The sequence below is a fragment of the Mastomys coucha genome, unplaced genomic scaffold, assembly GCF_008632895.1.
Source record: "Mastomys coucha isolate ucsf_1 unplaced genomic scaffold, UCSF_Mcou_1 pScaffold18, whole genome shotgun sequence".
Lineage (NCBI taxonomy): Eukaryota > Metazoa > Chordata > Mammalia > Rodentia > Muridae > Mastomys > Mastomys coucha.
In genome coordinates, this window is record NW_022196900.1 from 50,993,630 (window position 1) to 51,015,570 (window position 21,941).

A 21,941-nucleotide genomic window follows, 5' to 3' on the forward strand; every position below is an offset into this window, starting at 1 on the left:
GTGGTGGCGCACACCTTTAATCCCAGCAGAAGCAAGAGTCAGGTGGATCTCTACAAGTTTGAGGCCATCATGATCTACAGAGCAAGCTCCAAGACAGCCAGGGAAACCAACCCTGTCTCAAAAAGCCAAAAAAAAAAAAAAAAAAAAAAAAAAAAAAAAAAAAAAAAAAAACAAAAAAAAAAAACAAACCCTTTTTAATCTTTTTTAACTTCCTTTCTCCAATTTTATAAATTAACTTTTTTGAGACAAACTCTTTAAGTTAGAGAAAAAAGTCATTTATTAATTAAGTTAGAGAAAAAAGTCATATATTAATCCACCACTATCATACTGGAGTAGGAAAAAATAGATACCTCCACTTATAAATTCAAATTGCAATGGCACTAAAACAAAACCCTCAGTGTTTTATAAACAAACAAACAATCATTTACCCTTTAAACACAAATACATTTACTGAGAAAAAGTCCTTTTTTTTTGAACGAAGAGATTTTTTAAAGTGAGAAATAGGAACTGCCTGTTGTCAAACTGGCTATTAACAGTCAGTCAGGAAGTGACACCATAAAAATGAACAATATAGATGTATAATAGGAAATTTCACATTTAAAAAAAAGACTAAACACCACAGTTAATTTCCTGTTAATGAAATTATAGACTAATTTTGTTTTAATACCATGGCATGTATGCATATGACCTTCTTGGCTATTTCCCATGTCACATTCCTTCCCACAACCCTTATCCTTTACATATGAAGATATCTTACCAGGAAACCTGTCATTGCACAAACTATTCAGCAACAGTCAAAAAGGAAGCACGAGTTAAGAGCGCCATTAAAATGACGCATTCCAAGCCTCCTGCACAGCTTCGGAAATTAGCACTCTGTCAAAGCAAATTATTTGTATAAACACCAATGTCCAGAAATGTAGGGTCAGTATCTGAGGTGGGTTGAGAATACACCTAGGACAGTGTTGCCTCACAAGAATTGCCTTTGCTGTTGCCTTATAGGCTCAAAGACACAGAATTTTCCCTTGAAATGAGAAATTTCCTGAGTGACCTTACCACAGTGACGGTTATGAAGTACATGACTAAGCTAAATAATCAAATTAATTTCTTACTAAAATTTTTCCCAAGTTAAGACCTGGGATTTTATAATATATAATTTGTACTAATGATTATGAAAGCTATTTAAGTTTACATTAAAACATACTTTTTCGTGTGCAAAATTCTTAAAGCATTGTTTTTCAAGTTTATATATCTTCTCTTTTCTGCGTCAATGTATAGTGCTTAAAGTCTAAAAATAATAAAACAACTAGCCATACGCCAGTTAGCGTCTTTAAGAAAGTAAATGCTGCTCTTCCAAAATCAGAATAATATGCAATAGCAGATTTGTCAAACTACAACATGTGGACTCTGTGAGTATCATCAGTACGTGAAACTAGCCCAAACAAGTAAAAATTCTACGTACTTTGTATCTTCCAGAGCAGGGTGTGGCCCCCAATAAGTACATGAAGCCTGCAATTAGTTATCAACAAAATGACCAAATAAGAAAGTACATAACCAAGATAAACTAATCTGTAGGTTCTGACACAAAATAAAAAAGAGCGCTTTTGTTCAAAATTTTTTTTAATTTCAAAATTTATGAGGCAAATAGGGAGAGTGATAAAACTGTTCAGATCCCAGAATGCAGGAAGCAGTTCTGACTCTAAGAAAGCACCATGCTCAAACAAACCATCAGAAATGTGCAAAGTGGTCTGCCCAGCAAAGATCCAAGGCAACAGGAAGAACTGAGGTGGAGCAGCATAGTAAAACAGTCAGGCCCAAGTTAATCCTGCCTATACAGAGGCATCCCATCTCACTTAAAGGCTAACACCACTTCTCCAGCGTCCATCCCTCCCTCCCTCCCTTCCTTCCTCCCCCGCCCCTTCCATATAAAGATCATGGGAGATAAAGGCACTAGCGAGAATGTGACAAAGTGGTAGACTTAAGACTTCAAATGAGAGCAAAGGAACTGACCCTACCAATCAAGACAAACAACTCAAGATGACCAGTGTACTTCAGAGTATACGTCCTTTACAGAGGCAAGGAAAACAAAAAGCCGAAGGACAGTTCCCCACTGGGCTGCTGGTGTTCTTATACCATATTAATAATGCCAGAAAAAAAAATCACTGATTTAAAAAAAAAAAAATTTCTTTCGAGTCAAGAGAAACACTTGATTATAACTTAGCAGTCAGAGTATTCTGGACGGCTCTGCTGTGTCCTTTAAGAAAACTTGGGACTTGCTTCTAGAAGAGAAGATGGGAAAGAAAAAAAAATTTTATTATGTTGAAAAGAAAAGCACCAATAGCTGAGGATAGTTTGTAGGGTTCGGTCAAAACCACCTGCCCATACAAAGAATGGAGACTATAGCAAGGAATAGGGCGGAGGAATTATGGCTTCCGGCTGGAAGTCACAATTCTCCCTTAACCCACTATGCAGGGAGTCTTAATTAACATCACAAAAACCGAGACTGAACTTTGTTTCTTTTCCAGAAGAAAAACTATAAACAGCTAACCAAAACTCAAAACCAATTCAGACTTCCAATGAGTAGCATGAGTAGTGTATCTTAGGAAGTGAAACAGGTTCCGCAGTGGTCAGGTGAACAGGTGGGCTGGCAGATACTGACCAGTACGGAGTATTCGGTCTTCAAGAGTAGTGTGAGCTGTTGGAACAGTGTGGCCTGGCTTAATTCCCAACACCAGGCACTACACGGTGGAGGAGGAAACTCGTACAGACCTGGCTAGGATCTAGAGGCTTAAATACCTAGAATCACTCTCTAATGGGAAAAACAAACAAAAATCCTTCATGTCTAGTGACAACACGGTCACCCTAACAGGTAACAAGGAGCCCTTTTAATCACAGGAACACAAAAGAGGGTTAAGGGAGATGATGAGGATGTGTTTCCTTATGGATTTGCCGACCTCCCCCAAAAGCTGGAAAATAAAGACTAGAATTCTCGGAGCCATCCAGCAACCTGTCTCCATCTGCATACCCAGAGTGCCGGATGAGAAAGATTCAGATCCTGGAGAGCTTTCTATCCTGCACACCAAAATGGAGACGCCACGTCAGCTTCCACCAAGAGACTATCACCTAGCACAATATATAAAACTTGAAGTATCTGGACAAAAGGTTCTAGAAAAAAAAGATGCCTTCTAACGCAACTAAACAGTGTTTCAAAAGGGTTTCATTTAGAGGAATACCCGACTGGCACTCAAGTCAATGGACTTTTTGCGTTAAGTTTTGACACTGGGCTACGTTTTTTTGAAAACAGACTTATTAAGGTTAAGGATAAGATGGAAAGAAAAACTGTTTTTTAAGGCTCTTTTGTCCTTTCAGAAGGTATTATATCTAGGTACTGCTAAGTGCCGCTCTTTGGGGAAAGGAATTAAATGAAAGCACATAACTGGTAGCAATTCCTCCTTTTCCCACAATTTCAGAAAATGTAAAGAGAAGATAGAAGATGGAAGTTTTCATCATAAAGATGGCATATTAAATATGCACACAATTTTAAATGATGGTCTGGACAGGTAAAACTTCAGGCTCGGCTCACATCTAGAGGTGCCTTGTTTGCGCTCAGGCCCTGTATAACTAGGTAGGCTTTTCCATGGGATGACTGCTGGTCATTGTCACCTCTCCACCTGCTGGTAAATCCTGTTAGGTTGGTCAGCCTGGCTCCTTCCGTCTTCCCTAGTGTGCTCACCAAGGCCTCAGGGATTTTGGCCAGGCAAATGTATGAGTGAATGCAGCAGTAGCACAGTGAGCTACCTAAACCGGGCGAGCTAGTTGAACCCGAAGCCTGCGATGCAAGAGCATCCGCGCTTCGCGCCACTAGCGCGCAGGCAGACCCGGGATGCGGCCGCCACCGGCTGCAACCTCCTCGCGTGCGGCTGCGCTTAGCACGTAAAAGGGATCACCACGGCTCCCGCCCCGGAGCGCCCACGGCCTCACGCTACCCTGGCACACCGCGTGGCCTCTCCAAGTCTCCAGGCGCCGTCCCAGGTGGGCACCCGCCAGACACCACCGCCACCGCCGCCGCCGCCGCCGCCGCCGCCGAGCTCCCGCACGAAGAGCAGCTGCGTGCCCTCCTCCCACAAGGCGGCCGAAGGCTCCACAGGAAGCCAGCGCTGGGGCGGGAAGCCCCCTCCCCCACGCCCCCTCCAATGCACTCACCTGCGTCTGGGCGCAGTTTCCCGGTGGCGCTACACGCCGCGGTGCAGAGTACGTCCACGCCCGTGCACGCGGCTGGCGCCACCGGCCCGCTCCGCTCCCAGGCCCACTCGGCTCCCACCGCCCCCCGCCGACCGGTGCCCACAAGGAGGGGCGGTGCCGGGTGCCGGGTGCCCGGACCCCTGCAGGAACTTCGCGGGCGCTACCTCCACTGTCGCCAGTGGCGTTGTCGCCTGCCCGGCCAGCGCTCGGGTTGGGAAGCAAGCCGGACGCTGCCTAGCGCTGCGGCGGACGGCGGACACGGAGTCCGGGCCCCAGAGTCCTGGCTGGCTGGAGCCCACCGAGGAGCGGCCGTCCCCGCCCCCACCCACCCCCCCTACACTTGCCTGCTGCGGCTCGGCTGCAGCTCCCACGGCTCGCGCCGCCGGCCGACAGCACCGCTCAGAAGAGTCACGCTGGCGGCGGCGGGAAGGCGGACTGGAACACGACGGAACCCCGCCCTACCGGCCGGCTGCTGCCTCAGTGACGCTGGGGCGCCGCGGTCCCGCCGTTTGTAGCAGGGCGGGGAGGCGGGGCTTGCCTGGCAGCGCGCCAGGAGGCGGGGCCCAGGAGAGCTTGCCACGCCGGCCCGCGTGTGCCCAGCTCCGCTACCCTCCGGGCCACTTGGTCCCGCCAGGCTCCTCCACTGGACTTCCCGGGGTGGCCGAGGCAAGTTTGCCTACACACTGAGGGATTGGGGCAGTGACCAGTGACCCAGGCACAAACCGGGGTCACTTTGGACATCTATGCGTGCGCCAAGTCTAAGTCTAGATGTGCACACAGAATACCTGTTTTTCAAGAAAATGTAAAGGCTCCTTTTTTTCCCTCACCCAAAGCCCAAAGGTCCTGTCCCTCGACGGAAAACTATAAAAGCTTAGTCCCGCTGCGCCTTTCCACCTCCCTAGACAGAACCTGAGGGCTAAATAAGCCCTGAGTACCTGTGCGAGGTGCTATACCCTGCTTCAGATGTGAAGTAGGAAATCCTGCACTCGACCCTGCATGCACCTGCCTTGAACCACATCCTCCCAGTGCCCTCACGCCAGCCGGGCACAGGCCCAGCTCCGAGGGGGCGTCCGAGTGCTGACCATCCCCAGCCAGCTCAATTCCTTTTACCCAAAAAAACCTGCGCTTGCCCTGGACCCAGACCCAAGATCCAGAGACAGAGCCGCGCACGTTTTTTACACCTGGTTGGAAGCTTAATTACCAGAGCACCTGTCGTACTGGGATTTTTTTTTTCTATTATTGAAAAGGTTTCGATTTTAACCCTTCCCTCTAGAAAACTACATTTAAAAACATCACCTGTCATACCTACCTGAAATTGCAGGAGGCAGGAGGAAAGAACTGAACAGTGGGCGATCGAGTCGCCGCAAGAACGTGATGGAGGTTACAGCTTCAAGGACATGATGCGGGTTTGATGCAGCAAGGTTCGCTAAGGGCGCCCAGAGCTCCCCGCCCCCACGCGACGGGCGGGGAGGGAGGACTCCTCTATCCCAGGGATGGGGGGGGGGTGCAAATTTACCCTCTAGAGGGAAGTGAAATCAGGCATAGTAAATTAGGGAAAACAATTTGGTCAAAATGGAGACAGGCCATCTTCAATTTGGTAGACCCTGGTTAAGGACACCAGAAATAGCTAATTGATACAACACCAGCATTTCTGTGTCACCCCAAATCAGACTTAGAATTAAATGACCTTAGCTGACTTTGTGCGGGTTCCTGGGAAAACTGCTTCAAAGCGCCTGTGCCTCTTTGACCTCCCTCTAAACAGTTATAATATTCCGATCCCGGGCATGCATTATTGCTAAGATTACCAGTTTTGAAATGTTGGAGACAAATGGGCCTACCCAATTTGTTAATCTAGACCTGAAACCCTTCCAATGCCCTTCACTGTACTTTCTGAAGATGTCTGCTTGAAGTTAGACCTCTCTCAACAGATACTTTCCAAGTAGGCTAAACCACATCGGTCTACAATCTTCATTCTACAGAACTGCAAAACGGGTTAGCTTTCTAAAAGGAATGCCCAAGCCCTTGGTTAAAAGATGGAAGGGGGAGGGCTTCAAGGGTCTGTTAAGACAGGTGCATGGAATGGCAGAGATAACAGAGGCAAACTGCTTTTTAATTAACTCTTAAAAAATGACTTTGAAACATTCAACATTTTTCTTTTTTCACAGACTTGTTTGCTCAGTTTTGACAAATCTCTCAGATGTCCCATTTAAGAAGCCATTTTATAAGGATTATCAAACATCCCTAACCTTCCTTTCCTCATAAAACACAAGCTCCCTTCCCTGACCTTTAGAAAGTGATTATCATTTAGGAAGATAATTTGTTGGGTAATATTGTCTATGTTATAACCCCTCCAATTCCCCTTCATTTTAAGCCTATCCTTTTAGGTTGCATTTAATAGTAGGCCCAGAAAATAAAACATATGCACATCCTACCCCCTACTATCTTGGGAATAGCTCTAATAAACAGGGATGTGGAGAAAGGTTGCAGGTTTAGAATCTTAGCCAAATGGAATGTGTGTACATGAGTGGGGGAAGGGGCAGAACCCGTTCATTTAAGGGAAGAAGTACTCAGACATTCATCTCCGTCCATCAGTGTTAGCGTAAACACTAAATGGCTGATTATTTCTCTCACCCTCACAATAAAGCCAGAACTGGAGCTGTAGTTAGGAGGTAGAGAAGATAGCCAATCTCCAAGTCTGTTTTGGTAACAGATACTTGAAAATGGAAAATGGGGAATGTATCCACCCTCCAATCTGCCACAGTTGTACAGCTTTCCTATTAATTCTTTATAGACGTGAAATAGGTGGGCACGTAGCAACGTGCTGGGCATAAATTAAGCAACAATGGCCACGAGAAGTCCTGTAAGCCACAGAGCTACATACAGGGTGGGCACTGCCACCTTGCCATCCCTACTTGACCCCCCCCCACGCCCTAGGCAGAGTCTGGGGTTGGGAGGTGTTGGCAGAGCGCTAGCTTTTGGAACCAGCCTGTGGGTGGGGTAGGGAGCTGCGAGAAATGAACCACCCGGGTCAGCTTTGTAGCTTGCCCCCATACTTTGCGTCTCGAGCACCACTCGGCGCTCGCACGCACACATTCGCCCACACCCCCTCGTACCAATAATTTAAACTTCTCCGAGGCAAAGCCAGCACCTCGGTCTGCCACCACCTCCCCCGCCCTCACCGCCCGGCGAGCATCCTCCCCCTTTCCCACGTCTACCCGGATTCGCTCTTTCGCAGTAGAAAGTCGGCTGTTTTCCCCTGCACCCGGAGAAATCACAAAAGTTAAAATGGAGCGTGTGCCTGTCTGCCCAGCGTCTCGTCCCCAACCATCTTTCTCCCGGCGTCAGTTTTAACAATAGCTACTCGAGGAAGGGGAGCTGCGAGGAGGGGCTGAGGGCTATACAGCCGACTCAGCTCCCTGGGTAGCTGCGACGCCTCTGCCTCGCGCCTGCCAGTGGATCCCCCTTTCCCGGAAGGCGGGCTCCGCTGCGTAGGACCAAGGACAGGGCTTAGAATCCACTGCCCAGCGCCCAGCACCGCGAGGCTCCCAAGCAGCCGCCACTTCACACTCACAGCTCCAAGGATCTTATTTACGCTTTTCTGAACAAAGGGAATCTCATATCCGGTATAGGCTCAAAGATTCGGCCCCAAATTAGCAGTCTTCTTTTAAATCTGAATTACGATCCTTGGAATCCGTGAATCAGAGTCCTCAATTCTGGCAATGATGAGTTTTGACAGCTTCTAACCACCCCAGCCTCAGCCCAGCCCCAGCCCTCAGGCTGTATGTACTTTTCCCAGGCAACTACAACTCGCTGCCTGGTGCAGCATCTAAATTCCATCTGGCAATCCCATCTCCCCAGCACATGCTATCTGGTTAATGCAATTAAGCTGAGGATTTTCCCCACTGGTCTAATCTGCAAGTAAGTCCAGGCTTCTGATTTCCCCAGTCCTCCGATTCCTTTGCGAAAGTAAAGGCATGCATTTCTCCCCAACATTCAAGTTATCCCTCTCTTCCCACGAAATGAACTTCCAACCTCAACCCCGAAGCTCACCCAACATCTAGCTTCCCATTGTAGCCTGCTGTATCCTGACCACATTTACCACTTAAGTTTCTATCAGTGACATTTTCGAAAATTCAGTACGTTAAGCATGCGTCCACTGTCTTCTAGTCTGGCTATCAAGAATTAAAAAAAAAAAAAAAAGCAAAGCAGTCGCTTTGAAATGAGGCAAACATGTGCAATTAACTTCACATTCTGTATTCCGCTCACTTACAGGTTTTCTGGGTTTGCCAGCGCATCGCTGCAACTAATGATTAAAGAAACCAAACCGAAACTTACCTTTCTCCCTTAAGGTTTTTGTGTATGTGTATTTTTAAAGTAACGGTGCAGTTCTCCCAATAAGGATGAGCAAGAAGCTGCTGGATAGTTCTCTTAAGACAGCACGAAACCTAAACTGTGCTCGGCTTAAAAGAAGCAAATAAAAAGAAATGCTTTCGACCCCAAAGTCCAATGCTAAAAGAAATGATGAAAAAAATATGAAAGGGGAGGGGAAACTTAAAAAAGAGAGTTTAAAAAGACGGAGAGACTACTCCTATTGCCGTTCAACTAAACAAAAAGGTGCAAGAAAAACAAACCAAGGAACAAAGAAAAGAGACGAAAGAACGTTTTTTTCAAAAAGACGATGTCTTTCTCCGTGTTGCTTTTTAGTAGATCGCTACAGGAGTAAGCTGCTGCATCTCTAAGTGAGAACAGAAATAAGGGGGGAGGACGTCTTAAAAGGGAGGTGGACTGGACCACAGATTTATAGCACCGTATCACCAACCCCTTCTCTGCCTCCGCACTGCCGTGTGTGCAGCTGCTCTGCCAGAGTCCTATCCCGGGCAGCACGCGCGGAAGTATACGCCGAGTTGCGCCACAACGTAACATGCTCATCGCCCCAGGTTCCTGATTGGGCGAGACGCTTCTATTGAGGCCGCCCAGGCGAAGCTCTGCTAGATGATTGGCTAGGGACTTATGTCACTCTTGAGAGCTCAATGGAGTCCCGTTTCAAGGTAAGTTGTGCCGGGAGGTACACACTTAACACTGGCGGCGAAGGGAAATGCAAGAAGCAAAAAGAGATGGGAAAGAGAGAGCAACGTGGGAGGGAACTGTACTATGAGAGTTTGCGATATGGCACCATCTATTTTCCTCTTAAGTCTTTCTGCTTCCAAAAGATTCGTTTTATTTGCCCTCACGGCTGCATCTTTGGCATATTTCTTTGTAATAGTAAACTGTCCGGTATGTATGAGTCATCGAGAGCGCCTCTCTTTGATTTGAGAGGGATGAATGTACACTCATTACTTGTCCGCATGCCTTTCTCGGTTTGTGTTCCAGTAATCTTTACATCTGGATTAGATATTAGGTAACTGTGTGTATGTTTCTCTAGTTTAATCTCTCTCTCTCTCTCTCTCTCTCTCTCTCTCTCTCTCTCTCTCTCTCTCTCTCTTTCCCTCCCTCCCTCCCTCTCCCTCTCTATAATGAAATAAAAATGGTTTCAACTGAATCTGTACAGTTTGAACTAGCTTTCAATTTATGTCACAGTAAAAAAAGGGGGGGTAGCAAAAACATCCTATTTGAAACAAAAACAAAAAAACAGGTACTGAATTGAAATAAGGTCCTTCAGTTGAAGGTAAAAAGAGCAGCTGTATATAAAATTAAAACAAGCCACTCCTCTGCATTTGCTGGCAATATAGATCTTGGACCACACATGGATTACTGGCAGTAAAGGTAGTTCAGCCTTTACCAGGGTGTTTTTGAGTATTCAAAAGTTTGATCAGTAGAACAAGTGCTGTGTCTTTGCTTTATAGATGAAGAGTCTTTTATTCCAACCCCATGTTTGACTAATATTCAAGAGGCTGAAGTACAGGTTTATTCATACTTATTTCTTCCGTTAAGTGAAAGTGAGATTACTAAGTTTGCCTGGATTTATTTATAATGAGAAACAATATCCACCTAACTTAGTTTATTTCCAGAGGGAATTTTTCAGTTTTGACAGATAGCCTCAACTTCCTAAACAATACATATATTTCTTACATAATGTATCTTCTCTCAAAAATTATTTTACTACTATGTTTGCTACTAGTCACTGTCCTTGATAATGTAAGAAAGGGAAGGTACCGGTAAGAATTAAAGATTGCAGGAAGGTGGAATGTCAGAGGAAAAGAGAAAGATGGTCTAAGAGCAAGTGACTTGGAAGTGGAAAGGAAATCGGTGTTCCTTGAGCATGTCCTTGAGTTTGATAAATGATTAATGTAAAGAACTGGGGACCTGTTTGTCTCCTATTTAACCTGTGTAACAGTGTCTAAGTTATATTACTGTGCATAACAACAACTGGGGTTGGAAAAGAGGGCCTGAATCTATGTGTATAATTACCATTTATAATTATCATTGCGTAGCTCCCACCTCCTTCTTTTTATATAACAATAGCTCCTTGGGGCTTAATTTCAACTTAAAACTATTAACTAGTCTCCAGTGAAACTACAGAGAAATTAAGGGAAAAAAACAATAGCTTGAAGAGAAGAAGCCAGGAGACTAAATACAAGAAAGACTGTGTCCCTGTTTACAATAGAAATATGAATAACAGCAGACTGGGTTTCTTGTCAAATACCTTCAACTCCTCTTACTTTCCACCTCTGTGCATGGAAAAAAATTTAACAAAAGTATACTATTGTTTGATTTATTCACTTATGCATGAAATGAACTGTATTTTCTCCTTGTGATCATGTTCACACCCTGATATTGAATTACTTCTATACATTCATATAATTTTAGCACTTTGAAGGAGATTCTTACATTGGTAAGGCATCAATACCTTTCTATGGGTGGACACTAGTAAAGACATTACATGGAAATAATAAAGATGTCCATTCGAATGCAAAAATTACTAAATTCTGTACATTTGGTATATGTGCTTTTTCTCAGTTTGGCAAAGGAAATATTTTCAAAACATTACTATATTCAACATGTTGGTTTTTTTTTCTTTGTAGATAGCACCAATTACTTGGGAAGTTTAAAATATCTTTAAATGGTAGTTTACTCCTTAAATAATACAGTTGTTAAATTTAAAAACCTTTAAATAGTTAGGCAACATTTGCTTTTTCTGAGTTTTAAAAATAAAATGACAAGTAATATCTGGATGTAGATCTCACTGTGAAATTCATATGCCATAACCCAAAACATTAAGGTGCACTGTGCTTCTAGCGATTAATGAAGACTATGTGCAAACATCCCGCCTAAATTAAGCACACATTTTAATCAACACCTCTTGATTCATAGTTTAGAAAAGAATTATCCTCAGCACCTGAACTTGCATTAGATAAACTGTCTTTTCATGATAATTCAAATTCTGATTAAGTCATGTTAGGTCTGACATTCTCTCCGAAGCCTCAGCAATATATTGACTTGAAACAGAAAGGGACAAGAGTTTGGGGAGCTTCCAAAAGCATGGAGACAAGTTGGGTGTTGGTAAAATTGCAAAGTAGTGTTTTTCAAAGCTGAAATTTAAAGAATTCCATTGACTATTACTGAAGTTTTCTCATAAAAGAACATGTCCCTCCCAGGAATACTTAAAGCAATTGTGGACAGTGTTGTTAAGATAAACAACTTCCTTATACAAGCCCTTCTACAGGAGGAGAAGGGGTGACTTGAGCATAATTAAGGGCTCTGCAAACTACTCGTAACTTTTTAAAACAGTGAATAAGGCAGCTCAGCTATGCGTGAATTACCATTTAACTTGGCTTGGAAATTCTAAATAGGGTTCCTTCTAATACTATTTTCTGATTGTTGAGCTTTGGGGAGATTCTGTGTTCATAATATTGGAGATATGCTATGTAAATCCTGCATACGAAGTGTTGACATTATATAACCTGCCCACTACCTTTTTTGCTTTCCATTCTGAAAGGAGTATATGAGCTCTCTTTTTACAGCTTGAAAAACAGAAAAAGTTATGGAAATATTGGACACTTCTTAGAGTTTAGGTCCTGAAAGCACACAGGAGAATTAGTCAGGAATTAGTACCATGGACAGAGACCAGCCTAGCGGACAGAATAAAGTTTGCAGAGCAAGATTGGCGAAGTATTTTCTGTTCCTCCCGTTGAGACTCGGTTTAGAGCTCGTTGGTAAAAGCTTTTATACCACGGATTTGAGGCAGAGACTATCCTCCATCGAAACAGGTTTGTTTGGAATTAAGCTTCCTTTTGTTATAGCCCGGCCATTGTGACAAACCCCAGAATTAGAGCCTGGATGTGTGGCCTCTTCCTCTACTCCACTCCCTTCCCCCACTGCCTGGAGGAGCAGCCCTTTCATCAAGGTGTTCTTGCAAAATAAATGCAAATCCCAGTAATCTTGGAAAAGTCTGGCAAGCCTACCTCAGAGTTTTTCATCTTGAAATTTTCCAGTGGGAATAGCAGCAAGAACTCATCCTTGACTACCCTAGTTCTTTTCTGGGATGCTTTCACTCCCTGGCAATGTCTTTCGCCCTTGAGTACTACCTCAAGACTGTTTTGCAAAGGACCCTTTCTATTGCAAACGCTGGAGCAGGAACAGTGTTTAGTGAGGCAGAAAGCAAGACCACAAACAGCCTTTTCTCGTCTTTAAATTCATCTACAAAGGGAAAGGCTACAAAACACAATATACTCAAGGGGAACTCCTCGGGTTTCTGATTTACCTGAAAAGATATGTGAATTGTGAATTATTTCATATTTTTTCCAGTAAATCTTGGGAGATGACCCTACATTGTGACCCCCACTTGTCTCCCTCTGCCAGGAAAAATTCTTGTATGAGTCACATTCTCCTTTAAGCCCCTTGCTGCGGGTTTCAGACCAAGATCTGTCGCACGTGCCCCTCTGTGTTTCAGCCTGCGATCAAAGATCATTTACGGAAACGCTCCCACGAATATCCTCAGTTTTTCTTCCGGCGTTCACTCTGTGGGAACTTTTAGGAGGATAAACTCCGGTCTCTGCGAGCGGGAAAGGGGAACATCCACGCACACAGGAGAGGGTAAAAAACTAGAGGTGATGCAGGGCAAACCAGAGCCTGGTGTCCGTTTCTTTCAGTGATGCTAACAGCCTTCTCTAAGCTTCCTCTTGCAGCCGATACAGCTCATGCAAAATTAATACAAGTAATTAAAAATAGCAGTTTCCAAAGTTAAAGGAAACCATCTGTCTCAGACGGTAGCAATCAGTCTTTTCGCCCGCCCCTTTACCCGGACCTGGGAAGAAACGGTTGCTCTGCTTCCGATGCTCAGAGACTCTTTCTTATATTGAAGATTTATGTTTCCACTTGTGTGCGATCCACGTCTAATTTGAAATCATAAAGCTGGGCTGACCAACCAGTCAATCACAGCCATCAACTGTGCCCTGCGAGGGCCCTGCCCCCAGCTCCCTCAGGTCTCCAACCCCCACCCCCTTCCCACTCCCTCCTTTCTTTTTTTCCTTTCCTCCCCTTCTCTCTCACACACACTCGCATTTTCCCCCTACGTGTGTTCAGATCAACCCTTGCCCCACAGAGCAAGCGACAGCACCGGGGCACGGTGACAAAGGCGGGGTTTGTATCTGAAGACTGAGGCCCGGAGAGACCAAGGCTAGTGAAACAGCTGTCTTATCAGCCTGCTGCAGAGATGGAGATGGCTAGAGAGGTCCTCAACAGATAATCGCTTGAATAGGTTTGCAAAGCGCCAAACTTCACGCTTGATAAGCCCAGCCCAATGTAGAGGGCAGCCCGGATCCTGCTCCATTCTGTTTCATCTGGGCTGTGAATTAAGAAATTGAAATTCAGGTGGCAGAGGCAGCCGGCTGCTGATAGACTCCGAAGGCAAACTGACATTAAAATGCTTTCGGCAGGCAGAGAGGGGGCGCCTAGTGTGGGATATTGTGGTTTTGTTTTTTTGCTTTTTGCTTTATGCCGTATAGGGGGCAATGGAAGGGAAAAGCCCAACAGGTTTTAAAATTATCTGGGAAGGGATGCGGTGAAAAGTGGAAAGGGGACTCGGTGTTCAGGTATGAAGTTGGTGAGCAAGAGCTTAAGTAACAACTGAAGCCAACCTGATATGAAAGTGGACTCTGGCTCACAGCGGGGAACAGAGGGCAGAGGGGACTGGCTTCCAGAATAGGTTCCCAATTTTTTCTTTCATAGTAAGAAAAACACATCAGCCTAGATACAGGGCTTTCTAAAGCCAGCTGGTAACCTGGCCTTTGGTCTCTACATGAAAGGGGCACCTCCCTGTTCCAGAGAAAACCTGCCTCACTTTTAGAAAAGCTTGGGAAGTTATCAAGTACGGTAAATAAGGTAACTTTAGTTATCTGTGGAAATAACAGTTGCATTTGAACCCCCTCCCCCTTTACACAGCTCATTACAATAGGATAATTGGGGAAACTCCATTCCAGGTATATGTTGTAACAGAGTTCAGCTTTTCAGACTCTTCTTTTACACTCCTCTGCCTGCTTATGAGGTTTGAAACTTATTATTTGAATACATGCTACCCCACAACTTAATCTGCATAAAGACCAAAGTAAAACCCCTAATGTATTGTCTTGATTCAATAACAGTCTGGCACTGGACCTTGCTCTTTGTTTCTTGAGTGTCTTAACTGTAAGCCCATCATGGGTGTCCAATTACAATGCCTACAAGAGGGCACATTTTCCACAGTATTTATATTCTGTCATAGACACATTATGTAAAGTACCTTCAAGCTACAGCACATAGCTAATTCCAGATCCAGAAAAATCAATCTGCTTTTATTTTGTAAAACCCTCAAATTTAGATCAATGCCAGAATACAGATGACTGAAAATATAAAGTATGTTTTAATCACTTTTGAGGTGAAGAAAAACAGGTAAATTTGTTAAGAAATACCTTAAGATCTTATTACATGTTTTGATAGTTATTAAACTCTTTTCATATATGAAAAAGAGTTCTTCTAAACTTTTAAGTGAAATGATTCCTGAGTGAGAAGCAAATAAATACACTATAAGTCATGGGATCTCATAAACATTTCTGTTGAATGACTATATACATAAATCCTTTATATCATGTAACACAAAGAACAGATATTTGGGGTTTTTTTAAAGCTAAGTCTGTGCATGAATGATTAAAAGATTTGAAATTTATAGCTATATAGGTAATTCTTTTCCATATTATGTTTTTCTATAAACTTATAGAAGTTTACATAATGGCAATATATAAACATGCTAAGAAAAATTCTTTTCATAAATCCCTGCATTTCTGCACTATGATATTGACTTCGATATTCCTATGAACAAGACAGTGCCTTATTTGTCACAAAAAGACAATTTTGAATTATCAGATTTAATGAATATTTAAGCTACATTTATTTTTTGTTGTTTTTCTTAAGCAAATTGAACATATACACCCCACAGAGGTTTTAACTATTGTTTATTGATATAGGTAAAACTTTTTGGAGATAGGAACTTGCATCAAAGCTAAAAGATACATTTCAAGTTTGTTAGGTGAGACATTCCATGAATTTAAATTATAATAACATTTTAAAACTAAAAGATAACTTTAATTTTTTATTGAATAGAAAAATGTTTTAGTATTGAAATTAGTATGAAAACCATTCCTGACTCACTGATTAATAATAATAATGTGTATATGTGTTTGTTGTTGCTGTTGTTTCTGAAGAGCTAGCAATTCATTATCAGTGATGAAAAGTAGCAAAACAGTCAAGAGTATAAAATTCGTTTTTTACAGATTTTCTAGAGAATCAATTCTTTGTAGAAAATTATGCCCAGTTAAGGCTAAGAGTCTTTCTTCCACTCCAGAAACAGAACTCCACGAAGCTTTTAAAATACCCAAGAGTTGCAATACTTTGGTTTATAACTGATCATGAATCTGTTACCAAAAATATCAGATGGAGCTATTACAGTTTACTCGTTATACCATTTATCATCCGGTAAGTGCCAAATAAATCACAATCCACCCAGTTCCTAAATATTTATCTGTCCTCTTTAACAAAAGGCTCATTTCAATTTGATTCAAGCATCTTTTGAGTGGCCATCGTGTGCCAGAGTAACAGAACAGGGTTACAGACTGTAAGTGTCTAATGGAAATCAGATTAAGCTTTTAGGAAATGCTAGGAAAAGAGAAAATTAGAAAATCTAACAAGCTCAGTAAATGTGTTATATAAAACATAGTCAGGGTATGCCTGCTTCAGCTTTGCTAGTGCTGTTAAGTCTTCTAAATGTTTGTGCACTGTAACTTTTTATTATATGATTGTCAACATTTTCTCCTTGAGATAGACATCATAACAGTACCTTATTATGACTGATAGTTTTGCAAACTGTTAATCGTTTGAGCCATGGCTTTGGCACATGTCAATTTGTACTTGACTCTGCCACTATGGAGTCTTGTGTCCACTTAATCAGCTTTACGTCTTGGTTTCCTGATCTCTAAAGCAATGATAGCAAGGACCAATGTACAGCACAGTAAGATTAAATATAATCATGAGCATAGAACCATCAAAATTCCTGCATGGAAGAAGTGGCCAAAACATAGTAACTACAACCATGGGCACATTTATTTTCATAAAGCTAGAATTAGAATTCCTACCTTGCATGTGGTCTCTTAAATATTTTTCATTTGCTCTCATTAGTGTCTTACCTGATATATTTTATGATAAATATCTTCTCATATTTCTAATTGTAACCAAGTTTTAAAGGCCCCAGAAGACATAAAAATCTTCTGTCTGCCCTGTTATGTGACTCTAATATATTTCCCAATACAATTTCATGATTCACCCATAAAAAGTTGTGGGTCTTCAAAAAGGAACTGAGTCTGAGATCCCATTTGACTGATATAATAATAAAAACACCTTAGATTTTATAGTATCTTTTATCACAAAAAGCTCAATGCACTTTTACATATTTATCATGGTAACCCCCGGAGGTGAGAGGGAAATAAATTATGTCTCATTTTCAGGAGCACTGCAAAGGCATGAGGAATTTAGGTACCATTTCTAAGGTTAATAGAAACAGAGAGCAGGTTCCCTGAATGCTGATCTTCCTGCAGTTTGTTCTCTCTTTGGCATTAATTATGGCTATTGTTACTTTAGTTAGGCTCACATGTTAGTGTCTGGCATTCAGTATAGCTTATAATTCAGTTAATTACTTGATGGAATCACATTTAATTAAATATACACCACTGAAGTTTAGCCAAATTAAAATATTTTGACTTAATGTGGAAACACTTGATTATTCAATTATATATACATATATGTATATGCATATATGATCTAAGCTTAGTTTCTACTCTTTGTTAATTCCAAAACATGATTTGAAAAGTTAATAGTTATTTATGGCATGGAAAGAAATTGGATTCAATGCCCTTGTCCTAGCCTGTCTCTAGACTCGTTCTCTTTCCACGTGTATTTTATATGCTGTTATATTTTTTCCATTTACATGGACAAATAGGACCTCTATTCTGGTATAAAATTTTTTAAGCTACCTATACTTTTAAAATCTATCAAATAAATATCCAAAGGAATATAAAGGCAGACTGTATAAAGAGCTTTTAATAATAAGGTTTTGTTTGTTTGTTTTGAATAAGACAAAGTGGAGAATTAATATCAACTTGATACCGTAAACCAGACTGTCAGAAGAACAATGAAACTGGCTTCTGGTTCATGGCTTCTCAGTTTCCTTCCAACTTACTTTGCTATGGATTGATGAAGATACAGCTACAGATGTGGACTTTGAGTTATTAATTAGAAGGGAGCAACATTCTGCAGCCTGATAAGAAGAATAGATGTAAATGTCTGTCTGAAGGTCTTACTTCACTCTAAGTCACAGTGGAGAGCAGATGCAGCGTTTTTACTTTACCCTTCGGTGGGTATCTGCTTCAGTTTAACTTGATAAGACTGACCCATTCAAGGCCAAACCTAGTCATGTGACTATCCGATTTCCTTATGTAATTAGCACAAGGAAGAAAGGTATATGCATATATATACACAGAGTAGCTAATGCTCTTGCTTATTGCTCTTTCATACCAATTCTTCTTAAAGATTCAGGTTGCTCTGATTAAATCAAAACCCTGCTTTTTTGACAAGCAACATTTTGGTGCCAAGGATCCTGTTGCAATAAAGTCCCATTTCTTTGGTCACTGTCATCCTGGCATCAGAAATTAGAGAACATGGTTGTTTAAAATATCAGATTTTATAAACACAAGTTGGAAATTATAACATAATTCAATGATGTACAGACTAAGGTTTTTGAGTACCAGATAGACGTTTCCTTGAATAATTTTGACACACTTTACCATGAGGTTTTTTTTTTTTTTTCTCTTGCTGACATTTCTGGATTCCTTGTGCAGACAATAAAAAGAAAAGCCTTTCTTTTATGTCTGTACTTGTTATTTAACTCATAGAGCACTGGTGTTTTCTGGAATACTAATATTTTCTAGGTGCAAAAGGAATACTAACAGAGGTGTGTCTCTGTTTTAATCATATCAAAGGAATTCATTTAAGTTTTAGACTCTTTCCTAAGGTCTGTATAAAGAGGACAACATTTATAGACATCACAAGTGTTCAGCCTCAGTTTGAAGAATCTTTATAGAAATCTACCATATGTGTGCAGGGGATGGGGGGTGTCGCTCCGGACAAGTGGAAGACGTTTCAAAGGTCAACAATGAAAGCACTGTGGTGAAAACCAGGCTACCACTTCCAGTGTTTGCAGAGGGCTGGAAGGCACAGCCGTCAGGTTGTTTTAGTATGCCTACATCAAATGCTGGCTGTGAAATTCAACTGAGGGAAGTACAGATACAAAAGGACCCAGGCAAGTTAGATGCCATCGAGTACTGCAAATTTGGTGCTGAACAGGAAAGGAAGGAATGAGACCCACGGCCTACATTGAGGTTCATCTGAAATTCAAAACGTCTTGGAATGAAGGGGCAGGATGAAAGAAGGACAGAGAGCAAGTAAAGAATGACAGGTATGGAAGAGGGGCACGTAGCACAACTAAGAATCTGTGTTCTGACGGTCACAATAGGTCTACCTGGGAAGTGACAGGACTCTGAATAAAGAATGTGTTTGCAAGAAGGAGCCAAAGGTGGCTGTATGAAAGAGAAACAGAGCTGGAGCCTGTGTGGCTGGCCACGAGCTTCGCTTTGGATGTCCTTAGGACACCTTTGTGCCTGTGGAGGTCATTAAAAACTCGGCTCAAAAAACCCCACAAACTGTGGTGTTTATCAAAAATTCCTGGATTTAGGAAAAGGAAACACGAGTATCAGAATTGTTTTTCCTGCTATCTGCTTCCCTTCAGCAAGGCCTTCCACTTAAACCTCATGATTCCCATACTAACTTAGCAAGAGTGGAATTGATAACATGAGCTATGTGCTAATGCTCGGTGGCTTTAGCTGAAGACATTGAGGAAGTTAACCAATTTGTCCAAGGTATACAAGTAGAAACAGAAAGTCTGTCTCTAGAACCCAAGTCCTTTTGTGCTGTTTAATACAATACATTTTACATGTTAGATATAAAGTTCAACATCTTTAAAGATGGCACAAAATACAGGTGACATAACACTTGAAAGAATAGGAATAAGGAATAGATAATATTTAATTAATATGAACAGACAAAAGCTATTTTATATCAAAAGTAATTATATTCATATGTCTTAGACTCATGACAATTTGTCTATTGCTGACAAATGGAAAGAAACAAAATTGATAACTGCTTTTTAAAAGTGAGTCAGAGAAATTACTAGAATTTTAAAAACTATAAGCTGTCCTAGGATGTTCTGAACCTCAGGAAACATTGTTTTGAAATCTAAGGAATATTTAGGGTTCTTGTTTGTTTGTTTGTTTTAATTTTAAAGTCTTCATCCTAACTTAAAAAGTCATTGAAAGGATGGCATATATTTATTGCTTAATTACATATGAGGATTTTCTTGAAATACCGACCTTATTACATTTTATACAGAGGATATTCAGTACAACATTAAAGAAAAGCTAATTTGAACAAGAAGGTACTAGATTTACAGTTAATTCTTTCATTACATTTTCTGCATTGTTGTGCTTGGAAAAAATCTAAGTAGGTGTTATCTTTTACAGAGCAGACAAACAGATAGCTTGGGATTTTGACAGGAAAAAAAAATTTTAAAAGTCAACCACTCAAGCCCTTATAGCCACCAGGTGGGGGCAGCTGTTATATACGGAGTGGTAAGGTCCAGTAGAGTCCTTTAGGACTTTGATTCTGAGAGGTCAAACCTGCAACTCCGAGCTTTATATTCAAAATAACACTTATTGACAAAAGCAATGTTTAAATTTAATGCAGGTCAATGTTTAAATTTAATGCAGGTGAGAAACAAATTTGACAGAGCAATATAATCACTATATATGAAAGTGTTTTCCTAGTTTTCTGAAGACTATATCACATATAATTATCCTGTCCAGTTAGAATTTTCCAGGACTAACTAGAGAAAGAAAAACAGATTTCCTTCATTTACTGCCTATCTAAATTATGACCAAGGGAAATATCTTTTCTCATTAATTAATCATTTCTTCTATCCATTATACACTTTCCTACCATAGGAAAAGAATATTATAAAACAAACCTTTACCGACCAGAAAAAAAAATCCATAAAATGACTTGCTTATATTTCTATAGTGTATACATAAATGAAAATCATATTACCCTAAGTAATTATGAGATTGAACAAAAACTGGCTTGCTGACAGGTACCATTTAGTGAATTGCTATTTCGATGCCCTAAACAGCCACCTAAGATAATTCAATTTTCATACTGTTTAAATTTTTTTTTCTTTTAAGTCACTCTTCAGAGAATGAAAAAGTGGCTCACAGACTGTCTCTGTGGCATGATGCAGTATCTCTGACGCAGTCTCTGCTTTATCTCTTATTTCATTGCAGTATTTAGAAGTAGTCTAAAACCCTGGCAGGGTTCTGAACAAAAGCTACAAAAGCATCTTTAAGGAAGGTCGACTAAATTTGTGGTATTGTTCAGCCTGGAGAAAATAATATCAAGAAACAATTCCTAATTAGCAAAAAATAATTTTTGTAATATGATGTATTTTAAATTGCTTTAGTACTATACTAAGTTTTATAAACTACATCTATATTAATTTTTAAATATGAATTATAAGCCATTTTAAAATGGCGTTTGTCATAATAGAGGACGGGAAGTGCCCCTGCCTTCATTCATGCACTCATTTCGTAAAGCACAGTCTTGAATAATTTTCAACCAAACAGGACTGCAGCAATCAATTCTCATCCAATTTATTGGGCATGAGTTAAAGCCAATTAAAAAACCATTTTTGGTGCAATTCAAGGGGAAAAAACATATAAACTCATGAAAAACAAATTTCAGTCCTAGACATGAGTCATCACTCTTTAAAATACTGGTGTCATCCCGAAATCAGAAACTAAAATAGAAAGATCCTAATGTTGTGCAGTCCACTCTGGAGACTGCATCTACAAGAAAGGATTATTAGAGAATAGTTAATATTTTAATGAGGAATTGGCCTGGAAGAAAGCTCAGGCACTTCCAGCCTTGCCTCCTATCTGAATAAAGTCAACAGTGAAATTACAGCAGGTTCTTGAATTTGTGAATTAAGAGCTGAGATAAGAAGTGACCTTTATACAAAGAAAGCAAAACACTTTAAGTCTAATTTTAAGGTATCTTTTACCTATTAGACCTGG

General features: G+C 41.2%; 1 protein-coding gene across 20 annotated transcripts in view; it reads right to left on the bottom strand.

Annotated features, from left to right (window-relative positions):
* Window positions 1-21,941, bottom strand: part of Elavl2 (ELAV like RNA binding protein 2) — a 149,543-nt gene that overhangs the window by 117,031 nt on the left and 10,571 nt on the right. For 3 of the 20 annotated variants that reach the window (XM_031377853.1, XM_031377840.1, XM_031377836.1), the window contains exon 1: window positions 8,575-9,130. The exons of 5 other annotated variants lie outside the window; for them this stretch is intronic. The gene's annotated coding sequence lies outside the window, so the exon portion shown is untranslated. Of the gene's footprint in view, window positions 1-4,583; window positions 4,749-7,454; window positions 8,548-8,574; window positions 9,131-21,941 lie in introns of those variants that run through there. 12 more of the 20 variants (XM_031377843.1, XM_031377846.1, XM_031377845.1 and 9 more) reach the window with 6 other exon arrangements.